The following is a 7,638-nucleotide window of genomic DNA, read 5'->3' on the forward strand; positions in this document are numbered from 1 at the left end:
AAACTTATGATTCTAGAATTTCTGTAGCTTTGACTTTAATACATTAAATTTAGTTTCCAATTTCAAAGTGTCACATTTTAGTCGCAGCAAATTCAAAACTATTTAGGTTAAAAAGTTTAAATTATTCACTTTCGAACCCTTATAATTAGGAACAATAACATTTCTATTTCTTGACATTTTAAGTAATCTAATTTTCTTAATTCTAATCTGAAATTGATCAAGTTTTAGCGTTTTAGCATTTTCCTATTTTTGAAATTTTATTCTGAAATCCTTTAATTTCACTATCCTTTAAATTAAAATAAAAAATTATTTTGAACTCTGAATTAGTAATTTAATTAGTCTGAAATTTTCAAATTTTTAAAATTAGTATTTAAACATATGGTTAATAAGTAATTTTTAAATTGTTTATATTTTTAATGTGAGAAAATAAAAATCCGATTGCTGACTAAAAATACTAACAAGACCTAAGGTTGTTTAAAATCGTAAGTTTCATTTTTGAAGTTTTGGTGAAAAACGCTGACATAACCTTAAACTGTTTCAAAATGGCTTACTAGAAATAAAGATTTCTGATGAAAAACGTCTAAATAACCTATAATTATTAAAAAGTTGTGAATCTTCTTTGTAATTTATTTTATTTTATTATTTTTTAATTAAAAATACCAGTTTCTGAGGAAAAGCACTGGCATGGTCCAAAATTGTTAATAAATTTGAAATATTTTTTAATTATAATGATTATTATTTGAAAATACTCATTCTCGATGTAAAAATAAAAAATAACAACAATAACCTAAAATTGTTGACAACATTTCTGAATCTTAACTTATTTAAAAACCGTCCAAAGTTTTTCAAGCTTGTAAATTCGATTATTTTAAACAAAAATCATTGGATTCAAATCTAATAATTTGTATTTAAAGATTCTAATTTCAGACGAAATACAGTAACAGAAGCTAAAGTTGTCGATAATTGAAATATTCTTGTAAATTTAATATTTTGTTATAATCGATTGTATTATTATCGACAATTGCAAATCTATCTCGAATTCCCAGTGGGCACAAAATTTGGCAACGTCTTTGCGACATCGTTACGACGTCTTTACGACATTTTTACGGCATCCTATGTCCGTGTCGTTTCGGTGTCTTTATGATATTGTAAAGACATCGTCAGATCATACGACATGTTTACGATATCGTAAAGACACCTTAACGACATGGACATAGGATATCGTCAAGTTGTCCTAATGATGTCGTAACGATGTCGTAAAGACGTCGCCAAATTTTGTGCCCACTAGTTTATTATGAATTTGTTTTAAAATGCCAGTTTTTGCTGTAAGTTGCTAACGTAACCTAAAATTGTTAAAAAATGAATAACCTTTATAATCTAATGATTCTTGTCTAAAATTATTAGTTTTCAGTAAAGACTTTAACAAAGTCGCAAAAAGTAACTTGTAGAACAAAATTTTATCATTTTAGCGTAATTATTTTTGTATAAAAAACGCCCATTTCCAGCGTAAATTATTAACATGGCCTAAAATTGTTGAAAATCGGGAATCTTGATGAATATTTTTGTTAAAAGATGCTAATTTCCGAGGGAAAAAGTAACAAAACCTAAAGTCTCTCAATTCGTATAAGGGGTTTTATGATTGTTTTTTCAAGTGATTATTTGTAGATTTTATTTTCAAAATTGCAAATTTCACCTCTTTTTTCGAAAGAAAAAGAAAATTTTAGTAAATTAATCTCAGCTTTTAAACAGGAGGAAAGGTGGAAAATGGACAAAATTAATAAATATAGGGATTAGAGGAGATTTTTTAAAAAAAATGAGAAGAGGAGAAAAATGGGGAAAAGAGGAATAGAGGGCTGACTGTGATCCCCGTCATTCTCTTAAAAATAACATTTAATTTCCTACTCCTCAAGGAAGATTTAAGTTGATTAAATTTTTCATGGATTGTGCCCTAAATTCTTTGAAGTTGCTTTTTATACTCATATCTATTTAAAGCATTGAAATCAGTTTTGCAGAGGAAGAGGAATTTAAATATGAAAAACGGAAAAAAGATTTTAGGACAGGCGATGAGATTTTTTATATGCCTTTATGCAATCGAAAAGAGTTGACTTTTCAGATGAAGAGTATAGAATTTTTAATGGTCTGTCTCTAAAAGTCATGTATTGAAAATTATGGTTCTAGTGCCCTTTTTACTTAAAAGTTATCAAATTATCCTTTTTTTTTTAGATTATAAAAGTTATCATATTCATCCTATTTTTTTTTAATTGCAAAGTTTTCCTTGGCGGAGAGAGACTCCTCATTCTCCTTATTCTTCTCTTTCTCTTTTTCTTTCTCCTTCTTCTCCTCATTCTCATCATTTTCCTCCTCATCTTTATCCATCTATCCTCCTCCTCCTCCTCTTCCTCCTCCTCCTCCTCCTCCTTCTCCTCAAGTCTTTCATCATTTTGAAAAACTACCGTACGCTTATTTAAGAAAGGTTTGTATCAGTCTTTAATTTGGCAAATAATAAAAAACAGAGAAGTGACTGATAAAAAAAATTATATTTTGAAAAAAGACCAATTTGAAAACCTTCATTTTTTCAAAAAAGCACTATAATGCTCTTTTTTATTGCATGACGTCAGAGACATACTACAAGCCCTTAAAGAGAAAACAGTAAAATTCGCTAGGGTCGAAAAATAAGCGAGAGAAATAGATAAATTGAAACTATTTATTTGGGATATTTATAATTACGAACATTCTATCAAAATTATAGGTAATTAAGGTAACTATTATTTTTGATTGAAAAAGATTTTTTTTCTTTGTGACTTTTTTTACTTAGATCAAAATGTGGTAAAATGTAGAAAAACTTTTTTATGGGTTTCCTCATTATTTATCAAAATTCTATTCAAGCTTATTTTTTAAATAAGCCCAGGTTCATTGAAAACCCTGAATTATTTCGAGAGATATTGATTATTACTCTTTTTTTACCATTGCGAAGAATTTTAAAGCAGAAGAAGCATAATTAAAATTAAAAAAGTCTGAAGCAGTTTCTAAAAATACAAAAAGTCTTATAAGGAAATATCAACTTGTACACATGAGGGCATAAGCGCATAAATCACCTAGTTCCGAGAAAAGGTATAGAAAAGCATTTTCTTCCGTTTAAAATGTATACAATACATGCATTATTTTTAATTTCAAATAGAGAAACAGACCATATAGTTTCTGAATATTTAATTGTAAAATTGAATGAAAAAATTTTTTTTAAAGAAATCAAAAACTTAAAAATTTTCTAAAAAAATGGCTTTTATGTCCTTCAAATGTGCAATATGAAAATGTTGGACATTTCAGAGAAAGAATTTATGTTTTTTAAAGATAATTTTTGTTAATAATCACATGAAAGCCATTACAATTCTACAACACTCGAAATAATTTAACAGTTTTATATATTTTTCAACTGCTTTTGAATTTCAATTCCAATCGAATTTTGGTAAGCTTTAAAAAAAAATCTGAAGACAATTTTCTTAAAATTTTACCACCCGTGCAAGGAAGTCGCAAAAACTTAATAAATAAAAAAAGTAAATTATATCTGAAAAGGAATGTCAAAAAGGTAGATTTGGAAGTTTACATCATTACAAACCTCCCTCTATGACGAAATAAAATGTTAATTATGAAATTAATATGAATTACTATCAAAATTGAGATTTTTTATCAAAAATATTAAAATTGTAACCAACTGTTATTTTTAGAGATTTTTAACACATTTTCCTTTTTTAATTATAATTTATTCTAATTGAAATTTGTCACAAAAAACTTTTTTGTATACCTTAGTTACCTTTATATTTTTAACGCTCATAACATTTTGTAAAAACTCTTAATTTTCAAATTACAGTTAAAATTTCATTTAAGCACCATTACTTCTTCAGAATTATAAAAATGCAATCAAAATATTATTATATTATTATAATGAAAATGCTCAATACGCGCACATTTGCAATCATTTCTCCATTTAAAAATTTATACACGTTATTGAAATGGCTTTAATTTTGTAAAGCACGCGTGTTCGTAAAATACATTATGACTCAAGAGGAAAACATTTTTAGTTTTATAATTTATATTTTGTTTATCACATTTTGAAATGATAAAAAAATTATAATAAAACTTAAAAAATGGTATTAGTGAAAAAAATGTTGAAAAATGGTAAATTTTATAAGTTTAAGGGTCTGTCCATAAAATACGTTACCAATTTTTGGCTATTTTTACCCTCCTCCCCCGAACGCTATTGAAGAAAAAATTGATTTTCAAACAAGCAATTTCATTAATAACAAAACAGATTAACTTTAGATTAAATGAAACGAATTTTTCACAAAATAGTTAAACTTTTGAACAAATAAGTCGATTTTCGAGTAAAAAAGGGTGAATTTTTTAGAAGAAAGTTGAATTTTTTATTTAAAAAATGTAACTTTTAACAAAATATTTAAATTTCTAAATAAATATTTTAATTTTCAACATATAAAGGATAATTGTCTATCAAAAGACGAATTTTCAAAAAAAGAGATGAATTTTTCTCACTGTAAATTTATCATAATCAGTTTAAGAGTTAACTGATTTAAAAAAAAAAATTGATCTTCAAACCGCTAATGATGATTTTTCAGGATAAAAGTTAATTTTAAATCAAGTTGAATACATTTTTCATTCAACAGTGGAATTTTCGTTTTTAAAAATTATTTTTACACAACATAACAAAATAAAAGATTTCAATGAAAAAAGACAAATGTTTAAAAAAATAGTTTAATCATCAATCAAAAAAATAAATTTTCAAACAAAAATGAATTAGTCACATTTTTGGATAAAACCTGCATTGTAAACCAAGCGAAAGCGAACTTTAAACAAAGTTATTAAATTTTTGATCAAATGTGTGAAACTTTAAAAAAATGTGTTTTAAACAAAACTGTTGAATTTGGAAGCCAACAGGAGAATTATTTACAAAACAGTTGAATTTTCAACACAAAAATATGATTTGTTAACCAAAAAGGTAATTTTCTGCAAATAATTAAATTTTTAAATAGTTAAATTATAAATCAACTAGTTGAATTGTTTACAAAAATAGTTAAATTTTAAACAAAAAATATAAATCTTTATCAAAAGGTTATTTTCATTTAATTAGAAGTATAATTTTTTAATTAAAAATATTAATTTTTGACCAAAAACGGGATAGTTACATTTTAAGTTGAAAACATTCATTCTCAACCAAATAAAAACAACTATTATTTAACAAAATAGTTACATTTTTAACAAAAGAAATTAATTTTAAACTAAAATAATAAATATTTTAAACAAACAAACAAAAATTTTCCAATAACTTGAACCAAGTTAGTTGCATTTTTAACCAAAAAGATCAATTTCCAAACATAAAGATTAATTCTCCAAAAAAGAGACGAATCTTCAACAAAACGCATAAATTTTCAACCCAACATTTACATTTTAACTAGAAGACTTGAAACGAAGCAGTTACATTTTTAAACAAAGAGAATAATTTTTAACCAAGAAGATTAATTTTCTATCAAAAAAGACGAATTTTCAATAAAATACATGAATTTTTAACCAGAAAGTTAAATTTTTATCTAAAAGCGATCAATTTTCAACCAAAAATGTAATAAGTATATTTTTAGTTGCAATAATTAATTTAAACCAAACATTTTTTTACAATTTGAATAAAACAGTTAAATTTTCGGCCAAGAAATATTACTTTTCAACAAAATAGTTTCATTTTTCACCCAAATAATTACATTTTTAACCAAATAACAGAAATTTTAACCAAAAATAGTTGGATTTTCTTATTGGGTTCTATTAATCCACTTGCTATTTAAGCCAAAACCTTTGAAAAAGGGGGAATTTCTTGAAAATAGGAGATAAAAGAATGATTGAAATACTTTTCCTCCCCTATTCACTCTATTTCCCCTCTCCTTCCCTAATTCCCCTCACCCTATTGAACCCTTTGATTCGCCACTCTTCCTCAAATTATTATTTCTCTACTTCTCTCTCACCTCACATCCTCACACTACTCTACCCCTACTTACCCACGCAATCCTACTATCCCTCCCCTGACTCCCCAGAAACTACCCTTCCTCACTTCCAATATATTCTCCTACATCCCCTTTTTCATTTTTCCTCTCTTCTCCTTCCCTAAATGCTCCTTACTCCTTCCCTTATACATTCCCTCCACTGCTCATCTTACTTTCCCCTCGTCTCCCCTAATTGCCCACAACTCCCTTCGCCAATCGCTTTCCCACCCTTTCGCAAATTCTTTCTCCTCTACTTCTCCCTCACCGCACTTCCCCGCCCTAATTTCCCCTCACTTCATCTACTTCTCTTCCCCTAATTCCCCTACTTTCTTACCCCTCCATTATCCCTGTTTCCTTCCCATAATTTCTCATTTTATCTTCGAAAAAAAAATTCGACGGGCGAACGGACGGACATCCGATTGAAACTATAAGGGTTGCTGCCTAGGGATACGAGACTGTAAAAAAGGGAAAAAAGGGGAAAGAGGGTGAAATCCGAAATATGAAATTGATTTTTAAACTTATTATGCTACTATTGAATGATAAGTTGTCCGAATTTATCACGAGGAAACGTAAAATAAGGAACATTCGTAACTTTACTTCAATAGACACCCCCCCCCCCCCCCCCCCCCCCCCCCCCCCCCCCGTTACTTAACGTAGTTATTGGTGTGACTCTCCGCCCCTGAAATTGGTAAGGTCGTTTATAGACGATTCATAAGGATGGAGAATATTATTTAAAAATTTGAAAATATCTAATAATTTTTGCAAACTTGAGTCATGCTGTACATTAAAATTAATTAGAAAATGTTTATGGGAACATGTACGGTATCATTTTTTCATCAATTTTTGTGGTGGTTTCGAAAAAAGTAATCTGTAAACTGTAGGAGCTCAATAACGCAAAATGTGAAAAAAGTAGTTTTAAAATAGAGATAATATATAAATAGTTTTTAAAAAACGCGTAGAAGTACCGCAGGGAAAAAATAAGCTTAAAAAGTCGTCAACGAAATTCACTCTTTTAAACTGTGTTTTTTAAACTTTCTGGTCTAGAATCACAATTTCTTGTAGTTTAATGAAATTTTTTACATCAGGACAAAAGTTTTTTATGTAAAGGTGTTTTCGAAATAACTTTGCAACTTGTAAAGTTACCGTTTCTTTCGTTAATATTTTCAATAATTGTAAGTAAGTGATTTTTCCATAATTAAGATTTTCATAATTAAGATAAGAGTATTTTTAAGATTGGAAGTGGAAGTAAATTTCCCTCGTAGTCAATTTTGTTTTGTGTTTGAAGGGGAAAAAATAATTATCCATTAATGCAGTAATGAAAATTATGCAGCAAAGTGATGAAAATGTACAACGACCATAGAATTTAGGATCCTAAAAATATAAGAAAATAAAAATAAGGGAAACCCTACAGTGGATAGTGCAATCAAAAGTCGATAATCATTAATTAAAATATTAATGTATGTAAAATAATTAATAATTAAAAAATTCAAACGAAAATTATTTATTTTAAATTTAGTTATGCTCTTAATTAACAAGAATCCATTGTAGGTTGGATTATCCACTGTAGGGAGGTTTTCCCATACAATTTTCAGGGTGAAAT

This window comes from Belonocnema kinseyi, chromosome 6, assembly GCF_010883055.1.
Source record: "Belonocnema kinseyi isolate 2016_QV_RU_SX_M_011 chromosome 6, B_treatae_v1, whole genome shotgun sequence".
Taxonomy (NCBI): domain Eukaryota; kingdom Metazoa; phylum Arthropoda; class Insecta; order Hymenoptera; family Cynipidae; genus Belonocnema; species Belonocnema kinseyi.